Below are 20,777 nucleotides of genomic sequence, written 5' to 3' on the forward strand. Positions count from 1 at the left end.
GTGCACTGTGTTTTGGTAGACAGTGCTGATTCATTTGGGTTACAGAAAGCAATGCTTTTTCCTTTGTGCTTTGAGGTGCTTACTTGCCTTAGAAGTCTTGGGATTGCTCCATTTCATTTTGCACTATAGTTTATGAAGTGGCGCATCAGATCAGATTGGTGTGTGTTTTCTTTCGCCGACATTGACACAATTGGCAACACTGTTTTCATGCATTCATTTATCAAGAGATGACAATTGGGAATGTTAAGATTCCCCCCCACCACTCAATTTCTTTATGAGCTCATTTGCTTTTAATACGGGCATTTATACATAAACTGCGGAACCAAGAAAATGTGGAACTGTGTAAATTAAAAAAAAGTTAGTTTTTCATTTTATACATAATTTTGTCATTTTAATCTCGATATTTTATTTCAAAGAACACTAAGATTAAATGTTTTCATTTTTGCATGTATTACCTACTCAGAAATCAGTAAGTGATTCAGAGATTCCCATGATTCCCCAAAAGAAAATCTGACACTGTGAGTTACATCTCTGAAACAATGCAAGTACCATGATTGCATACAGTCACTGGTAAATATTTGGCTTTTACTTTTATATGCAAAATCAACAATATTAATACCCTCTGTATTTACTTAACATTTTTAGAAATGGCAGTCGGGTGTGACTGGGAATATCCTTCAGTGTAATTGCAATTTATTGCTACGAACACTGAAAAAGTGTGGTTTTCGTAGGGTTGGACGTTGGATCGATATTCCACTGCTTGTCAATATTTTTACACCACAATGTTCTCCAGTGTGCCTATCAACGAAAAAAACACATATTATTATTTCTATTATTATTATTATTATTATTATTATTATTATTATTATTATTATTATTATTATTATTATTATTATTATTATTATTATTGTTATTATTATTATTATTGGTGGTGGTAACAAAAAGGAAAGGACTAATCACAAGGAGTGAAAAAAAGCAATTACAATACTGACGGCTTGACTTAACTAAATGTTGCGATTGCGGCTTTTCCCAAGTGAGCTCTTCGGTGACACATTTTAATTCCAGTTCATGTTTATTTTTGCATTTTCAACCTTCCATATGTTATAGATAGTACATCCATAGATTAGCATCTTTGTGATTTACAAGTTTGTTTGTGAAAAATTAGTCAAAAAGATTTTTCATTGTTTTTATTGAGTGATATACTGTAAATTATGTAATTCAATTCAAAACATTTAGACTCTGTTTATTTTGTTTTATGAATCAACAAGAATCTCTTAGTTTACTATAAATTGTGACAACTGGTAACTTGTATAAACTGTACATTGTCCCCAATGTTCCCACACAAGTGTACAGTCCAATGGGATATTGCTTTGTGCAGCTCTACAGTACACTACAAAATCTACAGTTATTTGTCTGACCCTAACCATGAAAACAGAGTAATACAGCTCTCATGGGTGATCACTTCACAGGTGTAACTGATGTAGATATAATGTCCTTCAGTACATTCACTGACAGGGGCCCTTGAAAATAATAATAAATAATGTGAATGATAATAAATAATGTGATTTTCCAAGATATAAGAATCCTTCATTATCGCAGTCATTCTCAGTAAAACGAAATTTAGGAATGTTCTCAAACCAGTATCTTTTACTGCTCTAAGGCACCCCCCCCCCCCCCCCCCCCCCCACACACACACACACACATACAGGCCCCAAATTCACAGATGCGCACCTGACTGTGTACAGTATGTTGGAGTCCGTTTTACACTTTCTCCTCAGCCTTAACTTGGGTGCAGGCTGTCAAAGGGAGGCAGAAAACACCTCATTAAGTGAGTGTCTTACAATCGTGGCGGTGTTGTCGCACTTCTTCCTTTGCCTGTCACAGCTAAGGACATGTAAGTTCATTATCACGGCTGACCCCACCCCCGCTACTATATATCTACCATCATTCATAGAGGGAATCCCGCACGTACAAGCTGTAGTTCCCCACGCACACGCGCACACCACGGCGGTCAGGGACGTCAGGATTGGACGCTGCAGGGGATACCCAGCACTCCGTTTCTGCCTCGCTTGGCGCATCATCATTTAACCGGGATGGGGGATGCGATTGTGCCGTCTCCCATTTGCAGAGGGCAGCACTTGCAGAGCGCTGCTTCTCGCTTCTATTGCTGCGAAACCGTATCGTCCCCTTTCTTTTTCTTGCTCTGACTATATTAATACGCTCCTCCTCTCCAAAAAGAAAGCGCAAAGGGGAAATCTTAGTTCACCTCTTGTGACATGAATTATGCTTTGGGGGGAAAAAAACTAAAACATTAAGCCCTTGACTCTTTGTTACTTTGCGTTGTGTTTGACAGCGTTTGCGACAGCCGACTCCATCAACGCCACTCATTATTGGTGATTCGAGGTGTTGACAGCCGTGCAAATAGGGTTGCATTGGATGCGAATAATCCATCCTCATTATCGCATGGGCGGAGCTTTGATTTCTAGAAAGCACATACTTTAAAAAAGCATCTAACGATATTAACACTCGACAATTTCTTCCGTCACATTAAGGCAGCAGATAAGAATTCTTTGGATGGTACCAAAGTGCTGAAAATGAGGGCGCGCGTTCAATATTGCTGGGTTTTGCTTTCTTGTTGAGTTACCGTTTTGATAATTAAACAGCGAGGCAGAGACTGACTGTGCCAATCTCAATGGAAGAAGTTTCTTGCTTTTTCCTTTTCTTTTTTTCGCCTTGTGTAGAGGAACCGGCATACACGAGGGAGAGAACGCGCTGGGACATACAGGTAGGTCAACAATCTCGTAACCATGAGCTCACGTAATTGAGAGATTATTTTGTAAAAAACGCGCAACGGCTAAACTTCTTCATGGAAATTGCATGGTCTGTTTGCAATCTGGGTTAAGGAGATGCCACCCCCCATAATTGACAGGTTTTTTATGAATGCCGTTTTGCAGAGAGCTTTTTATAGCCTCCTATTATTCGCCTAATGGCTGCCAAATACTAACACAGATCATCTGTTGTAAAATACATTACCTTTAATTAGACTATTTATCCTACCAATATGTCATTTGTGGGATGATGGTATATTTTATTTTATATTTTAGCCTATGGTTTAAATGTGTCTTGGTGTACATGCTGGGTGTTCTTTGAAACTACGTTCAAATAGAATAGGTCACAAAAAATAAATAACTATATTCATCTCAGGTAATATTCCTTTATTTTTTTAATGTAAAACTAATCAACGCAGAGCTCGTCCTAGTTCTGTACTGTTAAATAAATAAAAGCGTTGCTGGATATACAATTTTAAGTAAGACTGTGGTGAGAGCAAAAGTCGTGTTGTCGTCTGTCTGCGTGCGTGTGAGGGCAAGAAAGGAAAAAGGGATGTCGAAATGAATTTAATGAATTTGAAATTTTAGATTTATTTCTAACACACGTTGTCCGCTGCCCTGTTTAAATCATCGTGTAATGCGCAATAGTTGTGCACTGAGCTGCATGCACCATGACGTTCTTGGTTTGAGTAGTGAGCTTAGAGTGTGGTTTGACCTGACATTGCTGCGAAATGTTTTAAATGAAGCCTGTCTTCTAATTTTCTATAGTCGTGGCACAGACAAAATATTTTCTACTAAATTGCAACCATACTCTATGCCTGTCTCGTTACTTGCCTAAAACCTATGAACAGAAATTGAGATCTTACAATTGTCATCATTTGAAAATCTAAACTAATGCGAAAATCACACCCACACACACACGCACACACGCACGCCCACACACGCACACGCGCGTACATACACATGTAGACATACACACACACACAGACACGCACACACACACACACACACACACACACACACACACACACACACACACACCAAGACCCGCACTTCAGTTCAGCGTCATTTTTAATGCACCCAGTCCCTCCTCTTTAACTTGTTATTGAAAATTAATAAAAACATTAGAATATTCTAATTAATTCTCGTTTAATTTACTGAAAATTAATGAAAACATTAAAATAAATCTAAATCCAAAGATGACATGAAATTAACTTTGTACACAATATAGCTTTGTGTGCCCACATTGTCTTAAATTAAAGAGATGTTACTTTAATACAGAGCATAGTGGTATACAAATAGATTTTTTTTGTCATTTTCGTATTGTACTGGAGTTAGACCTGCAGTTCATAATAACTGAATCAAACATTTTAAAATTGTTTTATTTCAATTTTATATCCTTAGCTTCCATGAAAAAGGCAACGAGTACCATATTATCTATGGTATGAGGTCACAAATAACTAAGTTAATGAATTAGCCGCCTTATTCGAATTATAATTTCTGTTGTACACCACAGGTAGTTCAATAGAATTTTTTTATTGTTGACTGCCACAAAGATAGTAAGTTTGGTTTTCTTAGTTGCTGAGATTGGTGATGACAGTTGAAATATGATTGAAATTATTTGTAAAAATAAGGAAAGCAGTGTGATTGCTCTTCAGTCCCACCAACTAAATTTTCAAGAGGAAAAATAGAAATGACGTATGTCACATCATTATCTAAGTTTTACTCATTTAGGTTGTAAAAGGTGGTTGTGATGGTGACCCTGCAAGTCAAAGAAACAACCAACTTATAACAATTGTGAAAAATGCATGAATGTTGTTGCCATGCCGATTTACAGTATGTACAAGTTCCTGAGTTACCTCTTGTTCTGTGCTCAAAGTTGTATGTGTCACAAACTGTGGCCACTTAAAAAAAATGATAATGCAAGGTCTGTCTTAAGACATAATCAAACGGCTGATGAATTTTGTCTGTACGACTCTTATTTGAGCTTTTTGGTTTCTTTGGCTTATGATTGTTGCATGCCTGAAATGTCCTAAAAAGAAAAATAATAATAATAAAATACTAATAATGATAATAAAGTAACATTAAAATATATATATATCAATAAAGTGTACAAACTAATGTTACGTGCACACCAAACGCGGGTTGAGCATGACGCTCCGCCTTCCACGCTAGCGTTTTACCACAAGCTGAAAAATGTGAGCAGCTGTAAATTCCTTTGCTGAAAGCAGATTTAAATTAGGACGATCGATAAACATTGTAATTTTTTCCTCAGAAAGTAATTAGTAACATTTTGTTACTCTTGTAACACATTAAGTATAATTAAAAAAGCTATTTAGTTGTGAAGAGAGCGGTTAAATATTGCAGAATATATAAACTTTCCCAAAAAAAAATTTAGCACAGCTGATAGGTCACGCCAATCAGATTTTAATGGGTTCAAAATAAACCCAGTATAGTCAATTCATCCATCCATCCATTTCCCAAATCGCTTTTCCTCTCTAGGGTCGCGGGCATACTGGAGCCTATGCAGCTGTCTTCGAGCGGTAGGTCGGGTACACAATGAACTGGTCGCCAGCATAGTTTTTCTTTACTTTGTCATCATAATTATCATCGTCATGTCAGAATCGAGCAAGTAGATATATACTAGCTCCTAAATCATGAAACAGAACGATATACGTACGAATAACACAGCTCCAGTAATTAAAGTACAGGCCAAAAATTGTCTCTATTTCCGTATAAAAATGATAATTGACGAGGCTTAATCTTGTTCTTTACACAGTTTTACACAACCTCAGATTATACTTCACAAATCACAATATGGAGTGGGAGTGTGCGTTTTCTTCCGCTTCAGGGTCAAAATTTCAAAAGAAGAAAAATGAAGTAGGGATTGAAGCAGCAGTGGTCCTAACCTTAAAAATAATATCACGATGCAAAGGCTCCCTCGATGGTGCTGCCTCTTGCACCCCACAGCCTAAAACAAAAAATGTAAAACTTAAAAGTCCTAAAATGTGTCAAATGTGGCATATTCAACTGCACACAGTCATAAAAGAGTCAGGCAGACTCTGCTCTGTGCTGCACTAGCAATGACCATTCTGTCTTACTCATCCGTCCCTCCACAGCCTGTCCTTATATGGCTTTGGGCGAAAGGCGAGGTAAACAGGGGCTGGTCACTCGGGCAGTGGTTGTAAATGAATTAAAAGTAAATTATGTAATTATTATTTTTATTATTAATATTATTGATGATTATTAAATGGCTGAAATTAATATTCAGATGTACTTATTAACGTTGTTACTTTGAGAACGCTTAATGATTCCAGGTGATGGCTCTCAAAGGACAAAATCCAGTGCAACATTTTTCAAAAACCTCAAAACAAAAGTCTTTGTTGAAAAAAATGCAAGTGGCGTACGTTTTAACAGGGATTGTCAACCGGTGGGATGTGGCCCTCTAGTGGTCTGTAGCGGCATTGCAGGTGGTCTGCGAAATTGGAACTGGAAAATTGCAACATTTTCAAAAATACAATTGATTCATTATTTAGACTTGATTTATTTTCCAGCTAATTTTGTGAATCGTTTACCCATCCAAATTATATCAAATGTAGCTGAGATTCCCAAAATAGACATACATATACAGTCTGTATATGCCTACAGTAATCCCTCGTTTATCGCGGATAAAGTTAAAAGTTAAAGTCCCAATGATTGTCACACACACAACTGGGTGCGGTGAAATTTGGCTCTGCATTTAACCCATCCCCGAAGGGAGCAATGGGCAGCAGCGGTGCCGCGCCCGGGAATCATTTGGTGATCTAACCCCCCAATTCCAACCCTTACTGCTGAGTGCCAAGCAGGGAGGCAATGGGTCCCATTTTTATAGTCTTTGGTATGACCCGGCCGGGGTTTGAACCCACAACCTTCCAGTCTCAGGGCGGACACTCTACTACTAGGCCACTGAGCTGGTAACTGGTTCCAAGACCACTCGCGATAGATAAAAATCCGCCAAGTAGTGTCACCCTCTCATTTTTAACATACATACATTTTTTGTGTATCAATAAATGTATATTAAACCATATATGTGCAGATTGATTGATTGATTGATTGATTGATTGATTGATTGATTGATTGATTGATTGATTGATTGATTGATTGATTGATTGATTGATTGATTGAACATTTATTGATCCCAGGGGTGGGGAAATTTTATATATAATATTATATAATATTCATACCACAGAGCGGGTATATAAAAGACACACAGATAGCATGTGCACAACTCAATAGGCTCTTATAAGGCTGCCACACAACGGCGCCACAAAGAAAGCCAGAAAGTACAAAAGTTAAAAGCCATCAAAGCAAAGCAAAAAGACAAAGGAAAACAAAAGTAACAGCGGCCAACCAGCCCCCCTCAATACTAAAGAACACCCCAAAACACACAAAAAGCTTCCACGGGGTCCATAAACAGGTGTAAGGGCAGTCAAGTTCAACGGCGCCCAATGGACCGTGGTCGTGAATCGGTGAGCAGCGTCCTGGGCACCCAGTCGGGGCACGTGCAGATGATCACCGTGGGGCTGGCACGGCCAAGGTCATTGGTTACGACGAGCACGTTGAAGCAGACTCCCCACAGGGGTCGCAGCTGCGAGGCGCAGGCGAGGGACCCGGTCAACACCGGCCGGATGAGCAAGAAGCCATCGTAGAGTCACGCCGGTCCCGACCGATGTGCGCAGCCATCCCGGTCCCAGGGAAAAAAAATATCCGATCCGAAGCGATCTGCACACGACGAGGTGCAGTCTTCACGAGTGAGTGACAGACAGCATTGCTGCTATGCTATTGCCAGCCGACACACGTTACGCCAACATTGATGTATTTGTTGGCTTGTAGTTGATGGTGTTATTATACCGAATGTGTTTGTGTTTGAATAAAAGGTTGAAAAAAAAAACCGTTATGTCGACATTTGTTATTTAAGGGAATACCAACTCATATAACAACGTAAAACACATACATATTGCCATATAAAGCAGTTAACCAAATGTCAGATTTTTATGTTTTTGATTGGTTAATATAAAAACAAGTAATAAAACACCAGACAAGTTTTTACATAAATGTTTATTGAAATAATAATAATAATAATAATAATAATAATAATATGAAAAGTAAATTTCAAACCAGCAATCTAATATGAAATTGCAGTAGATATATTGGATAACAATATTTAGGCATATATAAAATATATGCATACACGTTATTTAAAAACTACTATAAGTAAATCGTAAATCTACATTCTGGCTTACATAGTTTACGCCAGGACAACATGTCCACTGACTGATCCGTTGACGCACGGGAAGGCAGTTCACTGATTGACTCGTTCGCGAACGAGAAAGTCGGGACTCGTTCCCTCACTGAAACGTTCTCGCGATGAACCGGAAATGCAAATCATTTTCTCACTCCCTGATTCGTTCTAGTGTTGGCTCGTGAGTGAACGATTCGTTCAAAATGAACAAATCTTTTCAGTGACCGATAGTCAACGAATCCTTCCTAAAGTGATTCGTTCTTTTTTCCTTTCATATAACTTCAACCAGTAGGTGAAGTTATATGAAGCTGGTGCCACCTCGCCGTAAAACAAAACGAAGAAGAAAATGACGTAACTTCCAGTTCACGTACGAGTCGTGAATTGCATTTCCGTTCACCAACGAACGAATCTGTGAGTGAACGAAACCTAGCTTTCCCGTTAGCGAACGAGTGAATGAGTGAACTGCCTTCCTGTGCATCAACGGATCAGTCAGTGAATATGTTGCGTCTCCTGGCGTGAACTTTGTAAGCCAGAATGTAGATTTACGATTTACTTATAGTAGGTTTTAAATAACGTCTATGCATATATATATGCCTAAATGTTGTTATCCAATATATCGACTGCAGTTTCACATTAGATTGCTGGTTTGAGATGTACTTTTATTATTATTATTATCATCATTATTATTATTATTATTATTATTATTATTATTATTATCCACCCATCCATCCATCCATCCATCCATCCATCCATCCATCCATCCATCCATCCATCCATCCATCCATCCATCCATCCATCCATTCATCTTCTTCCGCTTATCCAGGGTCAGGTCGCGGGGGCAGCAGCTTTAGGAGGGACTCCCAGACTTCCCTCTCCCCAGCCACTTCATCCAGCTCATCCCGGGGGATCCCAAGGCGTTCTTAGGCCAGATGAGAGACATAGTCTCTCCAGCGCGTCCTGGGTCGTCCCCGGGGCCTTCTACCGGTGGGACATGCCCGGAACCCCTCCCCAGGCAGGTGTCCAGGAGGCATCCTGATGAGATGCCCGAGCCACCTCATCTGGCTCCTCTCAACGTGGAGGAGTAGCGACTCTACTCCGAGTCTCTCCCGGATGACCGAGCTTCTCACCCTATCTCTAAGGGAGAGCCCGGATATCCTGTGGAGAAAACTCATTTCGGCCGGTTGTATCCGGGATCTCGTTCTTTCTCGTTCACCTATGGTCACGACCCTTAGCTCGTGACCATAGGTGAGGGTAGGAGCATAAATCGACCAGTAAATTGAGAGCTTTGCCTTTTGGCTCAGCTTTCTCTTTACCACAACGGACATTTACAAAGTCCGTATTACTGCCGACGCGACACCGATCCGCCTGTCGATCTCACGGTCGATACTCCCCTCACTTGTGAACAAGACCCCAAGATACTTGAACTCCTCGACTTGGGGAAGGATCTCATCCCCGATCCGGAGAGGGCATTCCACCCTCTTCCGACCGAGGACCATGGACTCGGATTTGGAGGTGCTGACCCTCATCTCGACCGCTTCACACTCGGTTGCGAACCGCTCCAGTGAGAGCTGGAGATAACGACCTGAAGAAGCCAACAGCACCACGTCGTCTGCATAAAGCAGAAACGCAATGCTGAGGTCCCCAAACCAGACCCCCTCAATGCCTCGGCTGCGCCTAGAAATTCTGTCAGTTGGCTCAGCACCCCGTACTCCCGAAGCACCCTCCACAGAACCTCCCGAGGGACACGGTTGAACGCCTTCTCCAAGTCTGCAAAACACATGTGGACTGGTTGGGCGAACTCCCATGCCCCCTCGAGGATCCTGCCGAGGGTGTAGAGCTGGTCCACTGTTCCACGGCCAGGACGAAAGCCACACTGCTCCTCCTGAATCCGAAGTTCGACCTCCTGACAGACCCTCCTCTCCAGCACCCCTGAATAGACCTTACCAGGGAGGCTGAGGAGTGTGATTCCCCTGTAATTGGAACACACCCTCCGGTCCCCCTTCTTAAAGAGGAGAACCACCACCCCAGTTTGCCAATCCAGATGCACTGTCCCCGATGTCCATGCAATGTTGTAGAGGTGTGTCAGCCATGACAGCACCACAACATCCAGAGCCTTTAAAAACTGCGGGTGGATCTCATCCACCCCCGGGGCCTTGCCACCGAGGAGTTTTTTAACTACCTCAGTGACTTCGACCCCAGAGATTGGAGAGTCCGCCTCAGAGTCTCCAGGCCCTGCTTCCACAATGGAAGGCGTGTCGGTGGAATTGAGGAGGTCTTCAAAGTATTCTCCCCACCGACTCACAACGTCCTGAGTTGAGGTTAGCAGCACGCCATCCCCACTGTAAACACTGTTGACGTTGCACTGCTTCCCCCTCCTGAGACGCTGGATGGTGGACCAGAATTTCCTCGAAGCCGTCCGGAAGTAATTCTCCATGGCCTCGCCAAACTTCTCCCACGCCCGGGTTTTTGTCTCAGCAACTGCCAAAGCCGCGTTCCGCTTGGCCATCCGGACCTGTCAGCTGACTCCGGAGTCCCGCAGGCCAAAACGGCCCGATAGGACTCCTTCTTCAGGTTGATGGCATCCCTTACCGCCGGTGTCCACCAGCGGTTTCGGGGATTGCCGCCACAACAGGTACCAACCTTATGGGCACAGGCCGCCTCAACAATGGAGGCACGGAACATGGTCCACTCGAACACTATGTCCCCCACCTCCCCCGGGACGTGGGAAAAGCTCTGCCGGAGGTGGGAGTTGAAACTCTTCCTGACAGGGGATTCTGCCAGATGTTCCCAGCAGACCCTCACAGAGCATTTGGGTCTGCCAGGTCGGACCGGCATCTTCCCCCACCATCAGAGCCAACCCACCACAAGGTTCTGATCAGTTGACAGCTCCGCCCCTCTCTTCGCCCGAGTGTCCAAAACATGCGGCTGCAAATCCGATGACATGACTCCAAAGTTGATCATCGAACTGCGGCCTAGGGTGTCCTGGTGCCAAGTGCACACATGGACACCCTTATGTTTGAACATGGTGTTCATTATTGAAAATCCGTGTCGAGCACAGAAGTCCAATAATAGAACACCGCTCGGGTTCAGATCGGGGGGCGCCGTTCCTCCCAATCACGCCCTTCCAGGTCTCACTGTCATTGCCCACGTGAGCATTGAAGTCACCCAGTAGAACGATGGAGTCCCCAGAAGGAAAGCTCTCCAGCACTTCCTCCAGGGACTCCAAGAAGGGTGGGTACTCTTAGCTGCTGTTTGGTGCATAGACAAAAACAACAGTCAGGACCCGTCCCCCCACCTGAAGGCGGAGGTAGGCTACCCTCTCGTTCACCGGGGTGAACCCCAATGTGCAGGCGCCCAGCCGGGGGGCAATAAGTATACCCACACCTGCTCGACGCCTCTCACCGTGGGCAACTCCAGAGTGGAGGATAGTCCAGCCCCTCTCGAGAGGGCTTTTACCAGAACCAAAACTGTGTGTGGAGGCAAGTCCGACTATGTCTAGTCGGAACTTTTCTGCCTCGCACACCAGCTCGGGCACCTTTCCAGCCAGAGAGGTGAAATATTATTATTATTATTATTATTATTATTATTATTATTATTATTATTATAATTATTATAAACATTTATGTTAATAACTTGTCTGGTGTTTTATTCCTTGTTTTTATATTCGCCAATCAAAACCTAAAAATCAGACACAAATACTAATACTAATACTTGAGTGCTGATAAGGGCATTGAAAATGTCACCAGAATAAATGTAAATGATAAAATCCATGCAGTGACACAGTGAGACAATGGTTAGCACATCCGCCTCACAGTTCAGAGGGTGCGGGTTCGATTCCATCTTTGGCCCTCCCTGTGTGGAGTTTGCATGTTCTCCCCGTGCCTGCGTAGGTTTTCTCCGGGCACTGCCACATCCCAAAAACATGTATGCTAGGCTGATTGAGCACTTCAAATTGCCCGTAGGTCTGAGTGCGAGTGCGGATGGTTGTTTGTCTCTGTGTGCCCTGCTATGAGCTGGCAACCGGTTCAGGGTGTCCCCTGGCTACTGCCCGAGGACTGCTGGGATAAGCTCCAGCACGCCCGCAACCCCTGTGGGGACAAGCGGCACAGAAATGTATGGATGGATGAAATCCATGCAATTATTATCCAATGATGAGACAAATTCTGATTCTGCATTATACCACACACATATATTTATACGCACACGCACACACACACGCACACGCACGCACGCACACACGCACACACACACACACACACACACACACACACACACACACACACACACACACACACACACACACACACACACGGGCACATATTGAATGAATTAAACACATAGCTTAACTATGGAAGAGGTGTGGCAGCATGTGCCTAGTCGGTATCTCTTTTCGTTTTCTTTTAAATGTGCTTGCTATTTTATGTGTGTACGGCAACCTTGAGTGCCTTGAAAGGCACCTTATAAATAATAATAATAATAATTATTATTATTATTATTATTATTAATCTATGCTTTGTGTTTTAACCGGGATTAAGTTAAAGTAAAATATAACTCAATTATATAAATCAATAAAATATAAACTGTTACTCACAACAAATTTGCAAATTCATGGACAATCAAAATTGTCACTCTGCCTCCCAAGCAGTCTGTCTGCCTGTCAGCATGGAGCGCATAATGATGTTCCGTTCAAATATATGCGACTGGTCATTCAGACCGAGGTTGCATTGCAAAACAATTGAATATGTATCCGATGTAGGATCGCTTGTAAAAGTGGCCCAGGTTGGATTTGAAAAAATTGGAATTGAGCCATACAGACTGGCTTAAAATAAAAGATACAGGTTACATATGAACATAAAATATAAATGGGAAAGGAGCTGTAGTGTGATTGTAGCCTGTTTGATATTACTCACTTGGCCTAGCATGTACGTGTATACGCCCGACTTTGAGATGAAGAGGCGAACTATGCAAACAGTTTTCCTTGTTTCTATTTTGTTTTGATTCTCTTTCTTTATTTCGCTGTTAGTTGCTAAAAAAATATTTTAGTGTGAGTTGATGATGTGATGCATCCCAGCATGTCTCACATCTTAGGATGAAACAATGTTCCCCTTTATTTCATGTCACTTTATGTAGTTGTTTGTTGTGTGCCTTTATTTCGAATGACATGTGCTCCCTCCACATTATCATCCATGCCGACACTGTTGCATGTGGTTCTATGCAAGATAACAGCTCATTTTGGTACAAAAGGGGAATAGTAGGTGGAGGTGTCATGGACAGTTTGCTTAAATTTACCTCTTGGCCAGTTTTGAAACACATTAATGATGGCAAAGGCCTTTTCATCTTTTAGGGGGGTAGAAATGGTTGGTTCAATGAACTGTACAGCCATCATCTTATGCTGGGTTTACACCTAATGATTTTCCCAGTCTCTAAAATTTGAGTTTTAAGAACGTTTTGATGAGTTTCCTCTGAGTTTTGGGCTCTCCCGTCAGTGCGAACGTTTTGTGTAAGAGTAATTTCCGACATTTTAGGTCAGTTTTTCTAGTTTATCTAGTCTTGGCCTTAAGACAATATCAAACGTGTTTCATAAGTCTTTCCAGGCTTTGCGGTCATGTGACACAACCAACTACCAATAGATGAGCTCGAACTAAACTGTAAACAGAAAACATTGACAACAATCACGAGCAGCATGAACAAAGGGGAAACACCGGCAAAAAAGCAACTCCACGAAAATTTACAGTCAGAAAGGGCTGTGGTGGCAACAGCCCAGCCTGCCAACTCTATGACAACATTGGAGATCACTACTTAAAATGACAAAATATGAATGAATGTACCAGCTGAAGCTGTGCACCATTGACACTTCCCCTAACTTGAAGTACTGTATTAACTGATGGACGGGCAGCAAAGACCTTTAGCTCAGCAGTTCTGCTTTCCCATGTCAGTAATGAATTGGGAGTCAGTTCTATCCCCAACACAAATAAACATCAACAGTGCCATAAATTATGGCACTAAGGAAGTAGGGCGTGGAAGAGGGACTGGTTAAGGCTGTGATGACTCTCTACTGCAGAGCATGCACAGCTGTTAGAACAGGAGTTGGCGACAGTAATGGGTTTGAAGTAAGGGTAGGGGTGCACCAGGGATCGGTGCTCAGCCCATTATTGTTTGCTATCGTGATGGATGTAGTATCGAGGGAAGTGAGGGGTGGACTACCATGGGAGCTGCTCTACGCGGATGACCTGGTATTGATGGCTCACAGTCTAGAAGACCTAGCTAGGAAGCTAGCAGCCTGGAAGACCTGCCTGGAAGTGAAAGGAATGAAGGTGAATGCGGCAAAATCAAAGGTCATGGTCGGTGGTGCTGGCCTGGGAGTGGTACCACAGTCTGGAGCATGGCCACGTGGAGTTTGCGGGAAGGCGGTGCAAGCTAACTCTATCCGGTGCAAGGGTTGTCAGAGATGGGTACACCGGAGATGCAGCGGAGTAAAAGGCAGCCTACTAGCTGCAAGTGAGACCTTCAAATGCAAGCGGTGCAGGGGAGAAGTTGCCCAATCAGACCCAGCTGAGCAGGAGGGGCTCGTGGTAGATGGGGAGATGTACGAGGTGGTTGACAGCTTCTGCTACCTTGGAGACATGCTTAACGCTGATGGGGGGGGGTGGACCTAGCAGTGACCACAAGGGTGAGAAGCGGGTGGAAGAAATTCAGGGAACTCATGCCCTTTTTAACATCTAAGCCCCCATCCCTGAAGATGAGAGGCCAAATGTACTCAGCCTGCGTCAGAAGTAGTATGACGTACGGAAGTGAGGCATGGGCCCTGAAAACAGAACACGAAGAAAAACTAAACAGCAGAAATGAGGATGATCAGATGGATGTGTGGTGTGTCAATGGGGGAGAAAAAAACCAGTGCAGAGCTGAGAAAGAAGATGGGAGTGGAGGCCATAGTGGATGTGGTGAGGAGAGGCAGACTGCGATGGTACGGACATGTAGTGAGGAAGGACGAGAACGACTGGGTGAAGAAAGTTATGTCATATCACGTAGAGGGAACAAGACCCAGTGGCCGACCTAAAAAGACCTGGCAGACGACCGTGTCAGCCGACATGAAGGCACTCGGCATCAACCACGAGATGGCCATGGACCGTTCCCGGTGGAAGAAAGCCATATCAAGAACCCAGTCCAACCCAGCGGCGCCTGGAAAACGGACTTTAAACCGATGATGATGAGTGCCATAAATTATGGTGGTATTTTGACCATTCTCCTTTACAAAACATCTCCAGTTACAGTTACTTAAGGTGGCCAGTTGCAAGTTGTTTTCCTCTTTGCATCTTCTCTGAAGAGTGGCAACACGGGAGCCTCAAAACAACTGACAAATGACCTGAAAACAAAGGTTGTAAAAGCAAATATTACATACCAGACAGTCCTGCCTGGACTATCCTAAAAGTCACACTTATTGCCCTGTGACAGAAAACCAAAGCAACAGTTTTATTTTGGCTTTTTCAGACCTTTATCACAAAATATAAATGTCACTTTATTCTTTACTTGACTTTTCTTCATTTTATTTAGGGAATGAGAGAAGAGGAAAAGAGGCTGGAATGCCAGCAGAGCAGGTGCACGAGGCGACTGACGAGCTGGTCAGCGAGCTTGTGTTTGTGTGTCATGGTGACATCTCGTTACAATCAAGGCAGACAACCAGCCAGGCGAACCGCTACACAACGGAACAGGCAAAATGGAATTAGGCGGCAGGCGTGCGTGTGTCAAAGCAGACAAATCGGCGATGACTTACTGGCAATGAACGGCGTCTATATGCACGCCCTAATCAGTGGGTAACACGGGACAGGTGATGGCAATCCGTTTATTAGCACGGGCAATTCTGTATTGGCGACGCGCGCCCCCAAGGTCTAGCGTGGAGGGTGCTTCAGGTGGCCAGCAGGCCGAGAGCGGAGCCACGACACAGCCGCGCACGAAGAAACAATGCCGCCGTGCAGAAAAAGTCGGTAAAACGGCAATGAGTGCTCATAGCGATGAGGAGTAAATATTTTTACGATATCCGCACAAGACTTTTATGGTAGAGGTGGCACATGTACCTCTATGGGCACCACTTCACACTCCGGACCGACCACCAGGCATTGACCGCCCTTCTGACAACAACTGGATCAGGACACAAACCACTACGCCTGTACCGATGGTCAGAGAGGTTGCAGGAGTACAATTTTACCACCGTATATACACCTGGCAGGGAAAATGTGATGGCCGACCTGCTCTCCAGGGCCACACCCACCACCGCGCCAGGCACCACCCAAGATTGCTCGGAACCAGAGCTGATTCTTGCATTGGACGGGCCCCTCCAAACGGCATTCTCCCTGCAGGAGCTCCGGGCGGCATCTGCACAGGACCCTTTGTTCGTTCAGCTACGCATGTTCATCCAGGAGGGTTGGCCGGCCAAGGTACCGGAGGAGCTAGCGCCTTTCCACCGTGTCAAAGGTGACCTCTTTTGCTGGAAACTGCATTGCGAGAGGGCTGTGAAGCGTGATCCCTATGGCCTTGAGACTCCGCATCCTAGTCATGGTTCATGACGGTCACCTAGGCATTGTGAGGGTTAAGCAGCATTGTAGGGGTCTGGTCTGGTGGCCAGGCATTGACAGGGACATTGAGACGATGGTGAAGGACTGTACAGCTTGCTTAGCCAGTGGCAAGACTGGCCACCTTTACAGCCCCTACCCTGGCCTGGATCACCTTGGCCCATCCAGCTGGACATCTGTGGGGAGCTTCGCGGCACCCCTCACCACCAGCGCTTTCTCCTGGTGGCCTATGATCTTCACTCCAAGTGGGCTGAAGTCCTGCCTGTGGGGTCAGTAACCACCAAGGCAGTCGCCGACTTCCTCTTCTCCCTGTTTGCCCGCTGGGGTGTGCCTGACACCATCACCACGGATAACAGACCCCAGTTCATCTCTGCTCACTTTTCTTTTTTCGTGAACGAGAGAGGAATCAAACATGTCAGAACGGCCCTGTATCACCCGCAAGCCAGTGGGGCGTGGAAAGGTTCAACCAGACCCTCAAGAACTGTTTGAGAGCGCACCTGGCTGATGGCCTCTCATTCACTACAGGGCGACACCGCACACCACGACCAATACCTCGCCAGCCTTTCTGATGCTAGGACGTGAACTCCAGCTTTCCCTGGATCGATTACAACCTCCCAAGGAAGACACGCTGACAGCAAAGCCCTCTCCCAGAGACACGGTGGCAGGGAACCAGCAACGCATGAATCAGCACTTCGACAGGGTGTGCAGGGTGAGACGGCTTGCACTTGAAGTGTCACACTGGGTCCGCATCCGTCGACCCAACTGGTCCCACAAGCTGCTCTCTTTCTGGTCCTCACCACAGCAAATCACTGCACAGTTGGGCCGGCTACCTTCTGTCTGGCTGATGGCTCCCGGTGGCATGCTAGCCGCCTTAGACGAGTCACACCTCCATCGGCCCAGGACCAGGCAGCTGCAGTTGATTCGCGGCATGCAGACTGGGATTGGGGCCTCACATCCCTGCAGCCGGATAATCCAGTAGGGCACCCACCAGAGGTACAGGCACAGGATAATGGTCCGGAACCGGGGCCCTGCTCTGTCCGGGTTCATCAGAGGCCCTCTTACCTGAAACACTATGTAATGGCTTCACAACACCCGTGCTAGAATAGAGCATAGCCTTTCATGTGGCACAATAATCCACAGGGCTATGCGGGTAAATTGGTAGTCTACCCGGTTTACTTAGATAGGTTGACTATGTGTTCCAGTCTGTTGTATTATATTGCACTAACTTGTTGTCGTGGGTTGACATTTTGCGAAGGGGGGGTGAATGTGGTATGTGACCTTATGACACAGTACAAGAGTGTGACGTGACTGCTGTAAAACAGTTGTTGGTCGGGAAAATGTTGAGTGTGTGATGAAAAATAAAAAACAGTGAGCATGTAGTCGTTGTCCCCGTGTGTTCCCTGTGCAGCGTCTATGATCTTCGCGTCGCCTTAGTGCTTAGTGTGCGGACATTTGAATGAGGAAGTGTCTGTGTCACTGATTATCTTGCAAAAAGCTCTTGTACGCAAGTGTTTTGTCTTTCCGGTGAAGCATTTACTTTGAAGTTCCAGACAGAAGTGGCATGCCTTTGCTTGATCAATTGGGGCATTTTTGGATGGCTCTGCGTATGAAATGTCGAGAAAGGAATAGCCTTAACCCACGGCCCGTCTTCATAGAAACGAGGCCAGATTCGCCGGCTGGTTGTCGAAGGCTGCGTGAATTTGAACACCAGCGGTGCATCTCGTCGCGCCGGGACTGACGTCACGTCATCGCCATATTGTGCGTTGAAGGATGCTGCATATTAATTTGTACGGAGCTATTCCACCAATCCATATTCACCATGCTTATGCGGCCACGGAGGACCCAGTCTTCGAACTGGCTTTGGAGGATGAAGCCTGTGATTTTGGACACAGCTAAAGTGTTTCCCTGAAAGGGAGGGTAAACCGAGGATGGTTCATTTTTCACAAACTAGTTCAGTTTAAGTATTTTTCTTTTACCTTGAATATGAAATTTAAGTTAGCATTTTTATTTTTTCCATTCATTTTGGAGAAATACAGTGTTACCTCTTTTTACAAACACCAATATGACAAACCTTTTGAGATATGAACAGAAGCCTCGCAATTTCTTTGCATCTACTTACAAACCAGATTTCGACTTCTGAACCGGCGCCCCAACCCCCTTTATCTCCTTTGCTCAATAATTCACTGTTCGTCTCAACGCGTGAGCAGTGTAATACACAAGTAGTGTAGTCGAGTATGTCTCCTAGAACGAACTGAAACTCAAAATCGTAAAGAAGCATGGCGAAAGCATGCGTATCGTCGAGCTCACAAAGACTATGGCCGGTGATGTGCCAAAGCTGGTATCGCATGTAAATCAGCGAAAAGCGGAAGTCGTTGTCGTCTGGCAGACAGTACCAGCTTGTATGGTAAAAACGTGAACGTGTTTGTCAATTTCCATCTTTAGAAGCTTGGTTCTTTTTCTTTTATTTTCTTTTTTTAAGTTTGCATTCTGCGTGACGTGCATTCAATGGCCACTCACAGTCGGAAAACTCATTTATTGCACCAAAAAGTATTGACAAATACGTGAGCACATTGCAGCATACAATGACTTAGTAGCCTGCATACAATGATTTAGTAGCCTGACTTTTTCTGTGTCTTCTTAGGGGTCACAGAATGCGCGTGAACTGGGAAGGGATGGATCAGAACGCTCTCGCACCCAATCATGAGTGCTTGCTCATGTGCGTGTTCCCGTTTGTACGCGTTTCTGTGGCTCGCTCCGGGGCGCACAGTGCCAGCGGGCCACATATTATTGATTTTATAACACTATGCTTCGGCCAGTCTAAATTTAGACACGCGCCAGATTTGGCCCGCGGGCTGGACTTTGGGCATGTCTGGTATAGTCTATTGCAGTTTACTTGTTCAGCTCTTGTCATTTTCCTTTACAAATACAGGAGGCCCCCATGTGACAAACATCCGACTTATGAACATTTGTAGATATGAACAAATGCTGACTGATGTTCACAAATGTCAGTAGAATGCCATATATTTAACAACATGCCACATATTGTTCAGTCATTGCACAGTGTGTCTGTGTCACTGATTATCTTGCAAACGGACACCTGTATGTGCGTTCTGATCCTTTCTACTGTAAGCCACGCCAAACATTACCATCCTATATACGCATTTCTAACACTATGACACAATAAGTAGACGACTACTTTGTTAGCTTGTCAGCTGGCATTACACACCACAAAGAAGATGAAGAATGAAGACAACGCAAGTAGCCAAATCCATCAGCACCTGCCTTCACAACAATGCCACCTCAACAACCTTACATGAACCTCAGCACTCATAGCGTCACACTAAGTAGCGTGTTTTGTTCTTGTTTTGCATATGTGGTAGGCACAATGCTGGGGTCGCACTGTTGGTAAATTCCACATTTGCCTGAGAAATCAGGTTCATTCTTGTTTTTGTATGTGCAAAACTTGACTAATTAAAATTAATTATTTTATGTCTAGTTCTAGTTGTTCCATAACCTATTATTAGATTGTAGGTGCATAGAAGATGAGATACAGTACACTAAGTCCTTCCACCTCTCCCGCTCTTTGGCAGCTTACAGGAATTGGTAGAACGGTATGTTTGTTTATGTCTTAATGTAATCCCTATAATTCATTTTGGGGCGACTTTATCTTTACTTTCCCTCCACAGATCCTTGAAGCACAATATCAACAAGTCTTGGTGCTTAATTTATATACCACATATTATTAACATCCATGCCATTGTCGCGTTTTGTATAGTGTCATGTTTGAAACTAAAGCTTATTAACTTCAGGTACAGTGGAATTCCTCAGCAATTAGTAAGCACTATGGAGTCACTCTGAGAGATGGAAACAGAGAACATAAATGGAAGCTGAGGGAGAACAAGGTGATTTAGGAAGAGGTGTGGGAGTAATTCTTTGCAAACCTCTCAGTCATAAATTTGGAAAGGAACAGTCCAGCCCAGCAAGCCCTCCTACATGCAAAATGTTTCTCAGCCTTCTTGGCAGGGTGAAAAGACACTGAACTAATGGACATAAACGTAGACCAAAACATGAACCCAAGAAGAGGAATCTGCCCACTGCCAA

At 44.2% G+C, this 20,777-nt stretch overlaps 1 protein-coding gene across 7 annotated transcripts in view; it reads left to right on the forward strand.

The window, feature by feature from the left end:
• The first annotated feature begins 2,163 nt into the window (after positions 1-2,163).
• tenm3 (teneurin transmembrane protein 3) overlaps positions 2,164-20,777 on the forward strand; it is a 404,606-nt gene continuing 385,992 nt past the window's right edge. For 2 of the 7 annotated variants that reach the window (XM_088372486.1, XM_088372491.1), the window contains exon 1: positions 2,331-2,785. The gene's annotated coding sequence lies outside the window, so the exon portion shown is untranslated. Of the gene's footprint in view, positions 2,786-20,777 lie in introns of all 7 variants that reach the window. The other 5 variants (XM_088372487.1, XM_088372488.1, XM_088372489.1 and 2 more) reach the window with 3 other exon arrangements.

This window comes from Syngnathus floridae, chromosome 4 (genome assembly GCF_059516105.1).
Source record: "Syngnathus floridae isolate MCC-2025c chromosome 4, RoL_Sflo_1.0, whole genome shotgun sequence".
Lineage (NCBI taxonomy): Eukaryota > Metazoa > Chordata > Actinopteri > Syngnathiformes > Syngnathidae > Syngnathus > Syngnathus floridae.